We start from the raw sequence: 16,591 nt of genomic DNA, 5'->3' as shown, positions 1-16,591 counted from the left end.
AAGTCAATGTGTCATTCTTCCCTAGTCAGGTTTCAGTGTGACTTCTGTGATGAACATGTGGTGTACTGCACCTTTAAAAGAATTAAAAGCCAACAATAACTACCTGACAGCACCAAGTGTTTTGAAAAATAGATTTAGTGTAACATTTGGTTGAACAACTTGATTAGTTCATTATCTCAAGACAAAAATAAATTCAGCCAAACAGTTTGAATTACACATCAAAATACCCACCTTCCAATCAAGTTTGAATTTAGTATATTGAGAATCTTAAAAGCCAATGACACGATCCAATGGTTGAGAAGATTTTGGAAGACTTTCCAAGACTTTTCGAAATTGAACAGTTGAGAGGATAGCTGCCAAGTTACCAGCATGCAACGATTGGCTGAAAAATAGCTCTCCTCTCGGTACCTTTATTGAGTAGTAACTGGTAAAGCTGAATCCCAAAGAAGAAAAGAAGAGAGGAATATAGAGAAGTTTCTTGGTTTTGAGATTGGAAGTTTTGTTTTGTAGGTCTTAATTAGAAGTAGAACTGGACAAGTATCGTGAGGGTGGGGGAGGTAAAAGATAGGTTAGAGGAAGAAGTTGTAAACAGACGTTCGTCTATTATTCCCTGTTATACTTTAAGAAATGAAGTTGATAATTTTTAATATAATATTTTTGGAGTCTAGAATTGTCACAGAATATGCAGTGGATAAATCTTTTCCCTGTAGCTGGTTTTAAATTAAGCAGGATAATTTATCCTATGTTGTAATGCTACAAACCTACAGGAATGTGTTTTACTCTTTGCTGTCCTGTGGAACAGCTGAACCAAACATTCAATTCAAGGTCAGCATAACATGCTGCCCTGACTAGGTCGGCATACATCCTGTGAGAGAAGAACAGAAGTAAAGATAGCTCCCTTCCTATATCTGTTTCCCGTATTCCTACAGCTCAGTTCTATTCAGGTCAGTGATCATTCCCTATTTTAGGTGAATTCAATCTCATTGAAATTCTCCTCGAAACTGCGATGTCTAAGTGAGAGAAAAGGTTTATTGCGATCATCCCTGAGAGTGTTGTTGAGGCAGTATTTGGGGTACAGTGGATAGACTTCCTCTCAAGTTTCAACAGACTAATCCTTGGGATGTTGGCACCATGAGCAGAGAGTGAAGCTCAGTGAGAGAATAAGAACTGATTGCCTTGAACCTTAAGGGAGATGGACATTCACTCATGATGTTCTAACGAGGCACTGATATGGTGATAACTTCCATGGCTTTGTTCCTTTGGTTCTCAATAGGTAAAGAGCCTCTGAGGACGTCCCCCTCATCCCACCCCCATTCCACATATTGATTGAGAGAGACAGAGGGTCAGTCATTGAATAAACTCTCCCCACATTAATACAATGCATTTAGTGTGTGATCCTGCACTGAACGTCATGTTATCCACAATCCCGACAATAGCCACAATACCGTCATTCTAAAACAGATAACTATTCCCACCAACTTCTGACATCTATGGAGAACATGGGTCTGCCTTCTCAGAGATGGAAGATGCCTCTCTGAGACTTGACACAAAATATCTGGCTTCCTTCCTCACTGCCAGCTTGAAACCACGTTAAAGTGTCATGTGTCCCACTTGTAATGGAGCCACGAGAAACATCATGGAGCCGTCTCTGAGTGCATTCTCTGGTTTATTGATTTGTCAGGTTGGAGCATCAATGACACCCTCCTGTGTCTCGAGGTGCTGAATGGCCTCCTCCAGGTCCCACGGAACAGGTACATGGGTCTGACTTGGCCCTGCCTGTTCCTGTTTAACAGATTGATTTGGTAACCAGACTCCCCTTCTTCCTGTGGAATAGGCAGGAGGATTGAATGGGCTATCCCTCTCTTTGTTCAGTAGCTTATATGGGCTGAATGGCTTCCACATATCAGTTTCTAACTCGCTTGAGATGCTGAATGAGCTTTTCATTTAACTGTGGAAATGTAGAGTGTCAGGCCTTGCTGTTACATGAATGTTACCGACACTTTCACGGCACAAGCCTGAATGCTGTTCTGGACTTACTGCACATAGGCACTGACTGCTTCAGGAGTTGAGGTGTGACACATTGTTCTGAACATTGGGTGATCTTCAGCGACCATCCCCATTTCAGATCTTATGATAAGGAAAGACAGTGATGAAGCAGCTGAAGATATTTGTTTTAAGGTAGCTTCCCTGAGGATCTCCTGCCGAGACGTCCCCGGACTGAGAGGATTGTCAGTCACCGACCACAAACATCTTCTTTGTGCTCTGAAAGACCCCAAACCAGTGGGGTGGGTACACCTGATTCCCATTAAGTTCAAATAAGTAGGTGGTCCTGATGCCATCCTCATTCAAATACTGCCTTGTTATCAAGGCCATTCACTCTTTCCTGAGCCCCTGTGTTCACCTCTCGTTCATATCAATAGACAATAGAGTATGTGTAGGGAGTATTTTCCTCTCGTAGAGGGTAATCAATGCCAGGAATTATCTGGGCTATATAGAGAGGTGAGTTACATCACGGAAAGTATTCAAAGAGGTGGTACATGAATTTTTTGACCTGTCAGAGAGCTAAGGTGTGTGAAGAATTGGATATTAAAGATGAGTTAATGCCAACAGTAGATCATCCATGATGGTATACAATGGCTTGATCGTCCGAGTTACCTAATTTTGCGCCTTATGTTCGCATGTTCTCTAATTACAAAGTTAATGATTGTAATTTTCCTGAACGTTCTGTTATTGAATGTTGCAGTCAGAGAGAGTAAAGTATTTTGTGAGTCATCTCTGGGTGAGGTATGGGGGCTGTATTCACAGTGAATCTGGGTCTCCAACATGACCAACAAATGAAGCACAAGTTGCAGAGAGGAGACACTCTGTAAAGAGACCAGAGGTGTCTTTCGAAACCAACCTGGTTTTCCAAATAACATTTTCCAACCCACAAAAAACCGTGTGTGACAGTCTTGAGTGATTGAATGATATCCTGTGTTACTGTGGAACCGGCATTTGGAGCATGTGGCCTCCATCTGGTACTTTAAGGAGCTGTGAGGAGCTGAATGGAACATAGGAACATAGGAATGAGCAGCAGGAGTGGGCTATTAGACACTTTGTCACCGCTCCACCACTCAAAAAGTGATGTGATTGTGGTCTCAGCACCACTTTTCTGCCTGTACACCATTTTCCTACATTCACGTGTTTGTCAAATGTTTGAATACAACACAACTTTGAATAAATGTAATCATCCAGGCACCACAAAGTTCTGGGGAAGGGAATTTCCATTTGAACAATCCTTTGAGAATTTCTCATTTGTGCTCCAATCAATGTTGGAGGCTCATTGTTTCCTTATCCAGAGCCACTACCCCACTGGTTACAACAATTTTTAAATGCAACCAGTTTAGTTAGGTGGCCAATGACATAGACATCAGAGTAGCTCATTTTCTAGAAAACAAAGTGAGACACAGTACTTTGAACTCATAGCAAATGTTAAATTGGCAGCGTGTCCCAAACGTTATTCTGCCTTTGAAGTTATTTTGCTCACACAAGATGCTGGTAATGGGAGTTCTTTCTGCAATAGTTGGATTTCGCTGAATTCCGTTTGTTTCAGGCAGTGGAGAGATTCTCATGAATCCTCACCAGGAATCATTCACAACTGGCAAAGATAACTCAGGGATTTTATGGTCTCACGCTTTGCTATTGGGCGGAACAAAGTAAGAGAGAGGGATCAATCGGCTGCTGCTTCTCAGGCAGGGAACATTTTTCTCCATCTCTGTGTTGGCACATACAATAACATCAACTGATCACCAAACTGGACCATGTGCGATCTCGTGGAACATTCTCTTGAAAACCTGATTATGGACCATATGCAGGTGAATCATTGCTTTTGTTGTACACAGCATCTTCCGATCGCAAACAAATGTTCCCACTTTATGAATTATTGACATGCTTTCATGTATCTGTGTAATTTGTAAATATTGGTAGGTGTCTTCATAGCACATATGTCCATATCAATACACCTTTTTCTTAAAATGTATTCCCTAGCTTTAGTCTCCCTGACAAGAGAAAATATGCGTCAAGCTGATGCACTTTTCAGAAAGTCATGAATGGTTCAATAATATTTCCCAGGGAAGTTCGAAACTGATAACTCCCCCATAATAAAAGGCCCTCATTCCAGGAATGAGTAAAGGGAAACCTCTGTGAAAATCTTCGAAAAGAACTATATCCTGTTTTTAGTTTCTGGGATCAAAAACGCATGCAGTGTATCAGATGTGGTCTCAGCAATGCCCTGTACAGATGCAGTAAAGCATTCCTGATATTAAACCTGATACCCTTTGTTGATAACTGTATCATTGCACTTACTTCCAAATCACTTGCAGCATCTGCAGACTGACTTCATGTGATTCATGTCCCAGGAACATGGAAACCTCCCGAATCAGAGTTCTGCAATCGCTCTCCATTTAAATTGTTTACCATTGTTTTATCCTTCATGTCAAAATAGACAATTCACCCAATATTCTTGGCGCTGCAGGTTAGCTCACTAACAAGTTACAGCTTTGCAACCTGAAAATAAACATTTATTTCTATTCTCCAATTCCTGTTAACAACAGCTTCCCTGTTCCTGTGTAGCAGTTCGGGGAGGTTGATTGGCCTCCTCCTGGGCTGTGTAATGTACTCAATGAGCTGACTTACTTCATTCTATGTTCCTGTGTAGATCCTTCTAATGGCAGAATGGTCTCCTTCTGTTTCACTGTAACGATTCTGTTTGACAGAATGGGGTGGTCCCCTACCCTGTAACGGCATCAAGGGTTGGATTGAGACAATAGCACATGGAGTAGGGACAGCAGTATATCACTGTAACAACCTCGAAGGGTGGATTGAGAGAGCAAAACATGGGGTGGGGGAGTAGTGTATCTCTGTATATCTCTGTATCAGCCTCGAGAGGTGGATTGAGGGAGCAACAAATGGGCTAGGGGCAGCAGTATGTCACTGTAATAGCTTTGCTGTCCTATTCCAGGCTGCTTCTCCTGCATTTAGAGAAAGGGAGGGAGGGGGAAGGGTGAGTGGCAGAGGGTGACCCTGCTCTCTGTGCCCGTGTAGGTGGGGGGAATTGTGAGGTATCTGGGAGGAGTCAGTCGACACTTTGAACCAATATAGTATTATTAGTGTGGAGCTACTGAGTAGGCGACAGACAAAGAGAGGAAGAAAGTTGCTGAATTCAATAGTGAGGGTGGTCGTGCCTGAGCCTTATTTGGAGATAGGGTGTGAACCTTGTTCGGGGGTAGGTTCTATAACAGATGGACAGTGAGTGTGAGGGAGCAAATCGATGCGGTTGCATTTATCCAGACAGAGCGGGGAGCATATTGTTGCTTGTCTTGAATTGATAGACATTTTTTCAGATCATCTCAGAGTCGAGGTGAGCCTCCCCGAATATCTTGTTTAAGTCTATCACTAATAACGCCACAGACCCTGTTCCTCAGATTCCACAGAATCAGTTCAAGTGGAGCTTACAAATAGCAAGGAGAAGCAAATATTGGTGTGTCATATATCTAAACCAAAACAGTTGTGAAAAATCTGAGTATCATATGCTCTGGAAATTAGATATGCAATTATTGTGGATACTGCAGTCTTATTGGATGGTTTCAAGTTGCATCTAAACTGCATTAACTAAGTGACTGCTCATGTTGAAAAATAATTGTATATGAGTTGGGTGGAAGAGTATGTTGTGAAGCAAACTGGAGAGCAGGTTATTTGGGATTTGGTGTCATGTGGTCAGGCGAGCTAATTTATAACCTTGCTCTGAAGCAGCATTTAAGGAATAGTGGCATTAATAAGGTGCACTTTACACGGTGCCTGTATACAACATACATTCTGGTTAAACATCATGGAAGACTGGAAGCTGGAGGGTCAAGTTAGCTTCAGTGAATTGGGAAAATACAACATAACATTCAGTGGGAGACAAGCAATGATTGTTAGAGTCATAGAGTACTAGAGCACGGAGACAGGCTCTTCGGCTCAAACTAGTCTATTCTGACCAAAAAGTCCATCCACGCTAACCCCATTTCCCTGCCATTGCTCCATATCCTTCTAATCCTTCCCTAACCGTGTTTTGTCCAAATGCCTCTACCACTTCCGCTGGCAGCTCATTCCATATGTGTACCAGCCTGTGTGTAAAGCAGTTGTTCCTCGGACTCTCTTATAGTCTTTCCCCTCTTGCCCCTCTGTCCTTAAACTAATGCCCTCTAGTCCGTGATTACCCAACCCTCGGAAAAAAGACTGAGTACATTCATTCGGTCCATGCCTGTCATGATCTCATACACTTCTGTCAGATCCCCCTCAACCTCATACAGGCTAAAGTAAAATATCCCAGCTTGTCCAAACTCTCCCTATAACTCAGATCATTGATACGGTAACATCCTTGTAAATGCCTTCAGCAGTCTTTCCAATTTAATAACACACTTCCTATAGCAAATTGAAAAAAAAACTGAACATTACGCTACCAGTATGGCCTCACCAGCATCCAATTAACTGCAACGTAATTCCCTGATTTCGATACTCAGTTATATACACTGCTGAAGGCCAGTGTGTCAAAAGCTTTCGTCATTGTCCTGTCTACCTGTGAAGCAACTTTCGGAGAGCCATGCACCTGAATTCCAAGATCCCTCTGTTCGACTACACTCCTTAGGACCCAACCATTCACCATGAAACTCCAAACTTGATTTGACTTTCTAAAATGCAGGAACTTATATTGATCTATATTAAAATCCATTTGCCATTTCTCAGCCCACTTCTCCAGCTGATCAAGATACAACTGTAATTTCTGAAATTTCTGATATTCTTCCTCACTCTCCGTGATGCCGCCTGTTTTAGTGCCGTCTTCAAACTTACAAATCATGCCTGTACATTCTCATCTAAATCATAGATATATGTAATATGTAGTGGTCCCAGCACCAACGTCTGAGGCATTTCCACTAGTCACAGGCCTCCAGTCTGACCAGCATTTTTAGAGTATTACACTCTGCTGAAAAATACATCTATTTATTTCAGGTACAAACACCAAAGAGTGAGAAAGTGACTCAATGATGGTTAAAATAACAGATTAGAAAATATGTTAATCATGGGAAGTGACTTCAGAAGAATTCCAGATATTGTGGAAACCTGAGAATTCTCAGAAATTAACGATCCAAAAAAGGAAAGCCATGAAACTGATAAGGAAATCAAAAACCGAACATACATGCTAATACACAGGAACGCAAAGACTGCATCAATCTGCGATCTATATTTCAAAGGAAACAAAATGAAAGCAAGGTCAAATGTGGAAATTTGGAATCAGGAGAGGAGAGGTCATTGTGGGGAACAGGGAAATGGCCAAGAAAACAACCAATTACATTGCATCTGTCTTCATGGAAGAATATCCAGAAAATCCCCCAGTAATACCAAGTGATCATTTCGGACTCCTGGAGCTAAAGACATAAAGTCAATTCAAATCAGGAACAAGGTAGTGCAGCTGGAAAGAGCATTGCTAAGTCAGATGTACTTCCTATCAAAATGTCAGAAATAAATCACCAATAGAAGTATTAATTGCACTGTCGATGACTGTGTTTTATTTTCCTGTATATTCTGCAGAGGGCAGAAACTATTGTAAATAAATTGAAGTTAGTAAATGCGATCCAAGCACAATAGATGAATGTAAGCGATCTAAACAGCTGCAAAGGGAAAAAGAGAAAGTGGGGAGAACTGCAGACCAATTAACTTGACATCTGTAGGGAAACATTTGAAATCTATTACACAGGCTGAGATTTTTGATATTTAGAAATTTACAGCAACAATGGAGAGAATCAGCATGCATTTCTGATAGAAATATCATATTTGATAAACTTCGGAATTGTTTGAAATTGTTTCTTATAGCAGAGATAATGGGGAACCACGAGAAGTGGCATATGTTGGATTTTCGGAAGGATTTCTATAAGAACTCAAATAATGAGTTCGTAAGTGCAATGAATGTGAAGGGTATTTGGAGGAATATATGTAAGTGGAAAGTTAAAGTTTGGTTTGCCTTCATTTAAGAGAGTCAGAACATTAATATAAAGACATGTTGAAGCAATTTCACAGCGTGTTGATGGGACTGTACCTGAAGTGTTGTGCACAGTTTTGCTGAACGAATCTCAGAAAGAATATACTGACAACAGAGGATGTGCAATGGGCATTTTCGAGATTAATCCCTCAGAGAGCGAGATCGCCTGATGAGGAAACTCGGCCTATTTTCTCCAGCGCTTCAAAGAATGAGAGGTGGGTCACCGTGAAATGTAGAACATTCACAAAACATATGACAAGTTGGAAATTAACAGAATACTTCCCTGGCTCTCTAATCCACACTCAAGGCAAATAATGTCATGAGCTGGGACAGACCAGTTACGACTGCAATAAGGAGGACGTTCTTCTCTTGGAGGGGACTAACAAACACAGGGGCATTGAAACCTGCTGCTGGCAGGGCAAGATTAGGGAGTATCCCCAGATAATCTGCAAGTGTGTCAAGCGAAACAGAATATCCAGGTAGCAGTTAGTACACGTTAGGACTTGCCAAGTTGCATCCAAATTAACTTCAGTGGGAGGAGACAGGAGGTAGAGGTAAAAGGCTGTTTGTGTGACTGAAGGCCAGTGTCAAATGGTGTACCCCGGGGATCAGTGCTGTGCCCCTTAATATTTGTGATTCGGAGGTGTTGGTGTTGGACTGGACTGGAAAATTCTAAATATCGCATAACACCAGCTTACATTCTAGCAGGTTTATTCAGATGCACGAGCATTCGAAGCACTGCTTCTTCATCAAAATGCACAAACACCTGATGAAGATACATCGCTTCGAATGCTCGTGCCTCTGAATAAACATGTTAGACTATAAGCCAATGTTGTGTGATTTTTAACCTTATTACTTGTGGTAATCATAAATGATGCAGCTGTGAATATGGACGAGGGGTGGGGCGGGGTGATAAGTAAGTTTGTGTTTCATCCAATGATTGTCCGGGTGGTTGGCAGTGAGAACGAAAGTCTTATATTTCAGCGAGATACAGATGGAATGGTCAGATGGGTGGATCAATGGCAGATGGAATGTAACCCTGATAAATATGAGGTGATATACTTTGGAAGAAGGAACCAGACGGGGGAGGGCTCAATGAATGGCAGCACACTAGGAAGGTCAGAGGGTGCTTCTCCACACATCCCTGAATGTGATGCACAAGTTAATGCACAATTTGAGAAAACATAGTGGACCGTTAACACAGCCTTTATTCATCAAAGCATAGATTATCAGAGCTATGCGGAAATTTGTTTTGGCCATGATGGGATACTGTGTGTAGTTCTGGGAACCACATTACAGGATGGATGTGATTGCACTCGAGGGGGTACAGAGGGGACTCAACAGGATGTTCCTTGGGATGGGTCATATCAGCAATGGAGAGAGGCTGGATAAGCTCGGGTTTGTTTAGTTTGGAGGAAAGAAGGCTGAGGGGGCCGTGTTTCAGAAGGAGAAGATTACGAGGGGCATGGACAGGGTGGATAAACAGCAGCTGTTCCTTTTAGTCAAAGGCCCACAATTTTAAAGTGAAAGGTTTGAGGTTTCGTGCGGATTTGATGACTGTTTTTCACACAGAGTTGTTGGGGTCTGGAATGCGCTTCTTGAGATGGGGGTTGTTATGATAACTTCACAACCATTAGAAAATACACGGTTGTGCACTTGAAATGCCATAAGACTCACGGCTAAACGCCTTGTGTCGGAAAGTAGGGCTAATCTAGACCGTGCTGTATTTCTGATGGTACAGAGTCTGTGCTTGTGTGATTGTATGGTTGTGGAAGGTCAATCATTGCGTAGTTTAAGATAGGAATTGATGGGTTTCTGAAGAATATCTTATCAAACCTTATATGAGTGAATTTCTAATATCTTCTGAAAATATATCATTGGCAAAATTAAAAGAAAAAGGTGCAGCTTTCTTACAGTCTGTTACCGGATAATTGAGGACAGGGAAATAGCAGAACAATGAAAAAAAATACTTCAGTTATGCCTTCACAGAAGAAAGCAAAACAAAAACAAAACTTCCAAGCAATACTATGGAACTTTAGTCTGGTGAGAAAAAGGCAATAGAATGAAATTAGCAACTAACAGTTTTAGAGAAAGTATTGGATTGAAAGTAATGGGTATAGACAAAGTGAACAGAGATTTATGAAATGGGCATCATATTTGAGAAAGTGGCTTTTAGCAAAAGGTATCTCTTATGGAGAAGGTATCAATGCAATACGAGTGGAATCTCAGAAAGATTTTTGATAAAGCCCCAAGCCTTTCGTGCAAATTCGAATCCTGTGGGACTGGGGCTAATATGTGGTCATAGTTTTAGATTGGGAGTGCTGGCAGGAAACACTGATAAGGAATAAAACCATGATTTTTGAACGGAATGCGTGGATGATATAACAAGGATCAGGATTTGGAATCCAGCTATTCCCAGTACAAATCATATCTTTGGTTGAGGGGCTCAAATGCAATATTCCCAAATCCACTGACAGCACTAAATGGTGTCAGCTTGTGAGTTGGTGAGGAAGATGTAAATAAAGCTCCAAGGTGATTGAGACAAGTGGAGTGACTGGCAAATACCTGGCAGATGGAGATCATTGGGAGAGATGTGATGTTGTGTACATTGATGGGAACAATAGACTGGCAGCCTATTATTTGAAAAGAGATTGCTCTATAAGGGAAATTAAGCTGCATTTTTATTTATTTCTGTGCAGCCCTCTGAGTCCATGTAGGACAGTCAGTTCCGAACACGGAAGTCAATACTGTGAATGGCTTTGGCACGATGACCAGTGCATATAGACCCAGCAAGTGGGGAACTGTAAAATTGAACATAAACTTGATCTTCCTGTAGACCAGTCAATGAAAGCAATCTTGCAGGAGCAGCAAGCAGTTAGGAAAATAAATAATGTATTGACATTCATTTCAGGGAGATTTGGATGCAGGAGTAAGGGTCATTTACTGCAGCTGTACAGGGCCTTGGTGAGACCTCACCTCGAACATTGTGCAGTAGTGTGTGCAGTTTTCTTCTCCTTACCTAATAAAGGACAAACCTGACATTGAGGGAGTGCAGTGAAGCACGATCAGACTGATCTCTGGGATGACGGGTTTGTTGTAGGAGCAGGGTTTGGGGCAACTGTGCCTGTATTCCATGGGTTTTAGGAAAATGGGTGGAGATCTCAGTGAGATATATAAAACTCTGACAGGGCGAGACAGATTGGAAGCAGGGATGATAGTTCTCTGGGCTAGCATGCCTAAAACAAGGGTTCACAGCCATATCATATTTAATAAATGCGTGTTATCGGAGAACTGCCTGTATATTGAATGGTGCCACAAAATTGATGGACCGAAGGGATGACAGCAGTTCCAATGTTATATTTCACAATGTTTAAACATATTCAGTGAAATGAACAGTGTCTGGGGAAAACTCCATTGAGGAGACCTTTGGTCATACATTAGCATGGGGAAAGCTCAATATGTTGAATGACCTCCTCCTTTCCCAATGTTTCTGTGCAGTCTGTGGGAAAGCTCTGTAAATGTTGTCAAAAGCTCTCAGATGTTTGTAAGGAGGCCTCTTCAGGGTCAATAGGACTGTTTTTCCCATTCCCTTGTCCGATACTGAGGCTGGGGCGGGGTGTTCTGTGCGATTATATCCTTTTAGACCTTGGAGCAGTTTCATATAATAGTGTGTCTTGCTTAGCAGATTTAGAGACCTTTGAAAAAGTGATCACATGTCTATGTGGCTGGAGTCAATTTTAGGCCACACCAGGAAAGCAAGGGAGATTCACTTCCTGGAAGTATATTGGTGAAGATCAATGTTTACAATCAACATTGGACACAAGATCACTATTACTGACACCAGATTTTAATTAATTTTATTAATTACTTTTAACTTCCACCAGCTGCCAGGCCATTAGCCTGGTCTTGATTAGTAATCTATTGACATTTCCACAACAGCACCATCTGCACATGGGGACTATCTGAAACCACACTGGCCTGGTTAGTTTTGTGCTGCCTAAAAGCTCTGTCAAAAAGAATTCCCACTAATTTGACTTTCGTGATGGGACTAAAGGGGAGGTAAATGGTCAGATTGTAGTTATTCCCCTCTTAGGAGATTGGACATAGTTGAGTAATGTTCCAGTTTGCCAGGGAGATGTCAGAGTTGTAGCTGGAATGAAACAGCTTCCCCAGGGACACGGCTTGTTGTGCAGCACAAGTCTTCAGTCCTATTGCAGGAATGGTGTCAGGGCACATTGTCTTTGTCGTATCTACTGTGTTCAGCTGTTTCTTCATGTCACGTGCTGCGAAGCGAATTGATTGAAAACTGGCATTTGTGATTCTGTGGTATCATGATGAGGTTGAGGGGTTTCATCCACTCAACAACGTTTCATCCGCAATGCCATCTTCTGTGTTCGAAGTGAATATGCTTCCCTCTGTTTTTCGCCCTGACCATGATTAAGATGTCCGTTGTGTCAATGATGCCTGTCTTATGCAGTTTCAGAATCAAGGAACTTGTCACCATGCATTATCGTTCAGTCTCCATGGTACAGCGCTCCAATTTGGATGGAATGTTTGAGCATCTTTGACATCTTTAGAAATTGTTCAAAAACAGAAATTGCTGAAGAAACTGCAGACGATGTTGCAGCATCTTCCGGAGTGAATGCAGAGTGAAACTTTCAGGTCCAGTGACCCTCTAAAAAGCTGTCAGTTTCTCCAGCAATTTTTGTACTTTTATTTGCAGTATCCATAGTTATTTGTTTAATTGAAAATTTATTCTGTAACTATTCATTTCTGGAGAAAGTCAGCAGATCTGTCTGCATCTGCAGAGACAGAAAGAGAGTTAGCATTTCATGCCCAGTGTGACACTTCTTCAGAACTGAAAAGGATTGGAAACTGGGATTTTTAATCGTTTGCCAGAGGTGGGGGATGGGTGACAGTGAAAAGAGGGTGTGGCAAAGATAAGCAGGCTTTAAACAGTGGTGAGCAAGAAGATAACGAACGGGTTGAAATTAAGACTTGGCTGGGGAAAGGGATTCTCTCTACTGAGTGCAAGATAAATAAGACACAATCACACAAGGGAGGCCAGGAGGGAGAATGTTGACTATGTGACATTATATAGATAGGGCCATAATTACGTTTTCACTGTCAGGATCATCACCCCTTTTAATTTAACACGATATTAATCATGGCAATAAAACAATACTCAGGCCAAACTTCATATTGTTATTTGTTTTTCTCCATATTACAAAATACTAAGACAGCAAGAAATGCTTACTAGTGACAATAAGAAGTCAAACACATGAATTCATGTGTTTGACTTCTTATTGTCACGAGTAAACGTTTCTTGCTGTCTTAGTATTTTGTAATATGGAGAAAAACAAATAACAATATGAAGTTTGGGCTGTGTATTGTTTTACTGCCATGTTTAATATTGTGTCAAATTTGCAGTGCGTATCTATAAATGTTTGTTCTTGAAGTTAGTACTGGAATATAGAAGGTTGAGGGGTGACATTGTAGAAGTTTATAAAATCATGAGAGGTATGGATAGGGTGAATAGCCACGGTCTTTTCAACGGGATGGGGGAGTTCAAACATACAAGGCACAGCTTAAGGTGAAAGACGGAAGATTTAAAAGGAATGAAGGAGCAACAGTTTTACACAGTGGGTGGTGTGGGTATGGAATGAGCTGCCAGAGGAAGTGTGGTAAATGCTTGTACAACTGCAACATTTGAAACTCATTTGGACAAACATATGAATGGGAAACAGTTCGAGGCATATGGGCCAAATGAAAGCAGATGGGCTGAGCTTAATTTGGAAGACCTGGCCAGCATGGACATTTAGAAAAGCTTCACACAGGGTCAGTGTAGTTTTGTGAAAGGGAAATTATACTTTGCCCTGTAACATCATGCAAAGTACTGCTGGAGATGCCAGAGAATGTAAAAAGCGGACTTGATAAAGTGGATCTGGTAAAAACCAGGCTTTCCAGAGCTTTTCCATAAAGTATTACAAAATAAAAGTTCTTACAGAAAACTGAAGTTCGTAGGATGACGGCTAATGTGGTAACATGGGATGATGATTGGTTAACACATAGAAATCGGACAGTCAGGATTAATGGATCTTCCTGCTCAAGGTCTTTCTGCTGGAGTATCACAAATATCAGTCGAATGGCATCAGTTATTTACAAGGTAAAAACAATGACTGCAGATGCTGGAAAGCAGATTCTGGATTAGTGGTGCTGGAAGTGCACAGCAGTTCAGGCAGCATAAGGAGCAGCGAAATCGACGTTTCGGGCAAAAAGCCCTTCATGAAGGGCTTTTGCCTGAAATGTCGATTTCGCTGCTCCTTGGATGCTACCTGATCTAAAGTGCTCTTCCAGCACCACTAATCCAGAATCAGTTATTTACATTCTATATTGATCGCCTGACGGCGGAAGCTAAGTGCAATGCACATTCAAGGTTGTGGATGACTCTGAGAATCAAAAGGCCGGCTGTGATTTAATGGAGGGGACTTCCAGAAAAGGAGTGTCCCTATGTATGAAACATAAAGTCAGCATGTTGGTGCAGCAAGTAACTAGGTTGGTTCATTAGGCAACTTCCTGGACTGAAAGGGTTGAGTTGTTGAGAATCTCTAAAATGGTGAGGCGATTATTCATTGGGGTTTAAATGAATGAGGAGTGATACCGCTGAAAAATAGAGGACTCAGAAGGAGCTTGAGAAAGTAGGTATTGGCAAGTTGTTTTCACTCCTGAGTGGAGTCTCAAACTCGAGAATATCGAGACCGAATATTGAACATCGATTTCAATATGAGACACAGAGTGATTTCTTCTCTCAGAAGGTAGTAAATGTCCAGAACTCCATAACCCAGAGAGGTATAGAGGGACACACGGAGTAGGCAAGAAAGTGGAGTTGAGCCCAGGAGTAGATCAGCCATGTTGGTATTAAATGACAGGTCAAATCTGAGGGGCCGAATAGCCTACTCTATTTATTCATTTCACATGTTATGCTCTTGGAAAGTAACTGGTTGTTTTCCTGGAAGTTGTGTTGTGCAATGTTGCATTCAGGGAGAGCAGAGGATTTGCTTGGATTAACCCGGGTGGGGTATGTGGGCTGTATCCCAGCGTATCTGGTTCTGTAACATGACGAAAATTTGGAAACAGGGATTGGGGGTTGGGTCGCTTCCCAACCCAGCCTGCATTTTCCAAATACCTTTCCAAAACTACACCTAACCATCCGACTGACCTCGATCTGTCACTATATAGCAGGTCTGAAGGGCTGAATGGAACATCAGAACACAGGGCTGAGGGACACAAATGGGCCTTTGAAACTACTCCACCAGTAAATAAAAGAGGAAATGCTGGAAAATCTCAGCAGCTCTGGTAACATCCGTAAGGAGAGAAAGCTAAAAATAAAGGGGAGAAATATCGAGGCATTTTTCCTCATATAAATACCTCTTTATAACTCCCTTTCTATTAGGTTTGACAAAGGGTCAGTTAGATTCGAAACGTCAGCTCTTTTCTCTCCTTACAGATGCTTCCACACCTACTCAGATTTTCCAGCATTTTCTCTTTTGGTTTCAGATTCCAGAATCCACAGTAATTTGCTTTTTTTCCACCACTAAATAAGGTCGTGGCTCATCTCATTGTGGTCCCAGCTACACTTTTATCTCCATGTACTATTATCCCTGATTCACCGTCTATGGACAACCAGACAAAACTAGCCTCAATATAAAATAAAGAGTCATATATCACAAAGAGAATTCCCACTTGAATGAATTTTCCTAATTTCTATTCTGACTGAGGTTGGAGGGTGTCACTATTTCTTTTTCTAGTTCCACTCCTCCACTGCTCACAACAAATTTTAAATGTAACCAGGTTGGTGATATGGCCAATGATAAAGGTCTCAGACTGGATCAGGTTCAGTGATAGGAACAAGTCAGGCAGATTTCTTTAGTCAGCCACAAGTAACTAATAGGACTAATGGATGCGCATGGTGATCTGTGGTTAGCACTGCTACCTCTCGTCACCAAGAAGCTGGGTTAACTACCAACCTTGGGCTATGCTCTGCGTGGAATTTGAGTATTCTCTATGCAGGTATCTGTGTGGGTTTCCTCACGATACTCCAATTCCCTCCCACAGTCCAAAGATATGCAGCTTAGAGTGGATTGGCCATGCTAAATTGTCCATAGTGCCCAGGCATGTGTAGGTTAGGTAGGTTAGTGATGGAAAATGCAAGGTTACATGGATAGAGAAGGGGTGGGGAAGGTTCGGGGGAATGCTGTTCAGAGGGTCAGTGTGGACTTGATGGATGGGATGGCCTGCTTCCACACTGTAGAGATTCTACAAAAATTACAAGAAATTTTGACTATACCCAGTGGGTATATATCTGATCCACTCTCCTCTAGGTCCTGTATGTTTCAATAAGATCACCTCTCATTCCACGTGTAACCTGTTAAAGCCTTCATAATATAAGGCCCTCATTCCTGGAATCCATGAAGTGAAACATCTACGAAATGCTTCCAATGTAATTATATCCTTTCTCAGATAAGGAGACAAAGA

This window comes from Chiloscyllium punctatum, chromosome 13 (assembly GCF_047496795.1).
Source record: "Chiloscyllium punctatum isolate Juve2018m chromosome 13, sChiPun1.3, whole genome shotgun sequence".
Taxonomy (NCBI): Eukaryota; Metazoa; Chordata; class Chondrichthyes; order Orectolobiformes; family Hemiscylliidae; genus Chiloscyllium; species Chiloscyllium punctatum.
The sequence above is the reverse complement of the archived record's forward strand: the minus strand, read 5'-3'. Positions refer to the sequence as shown.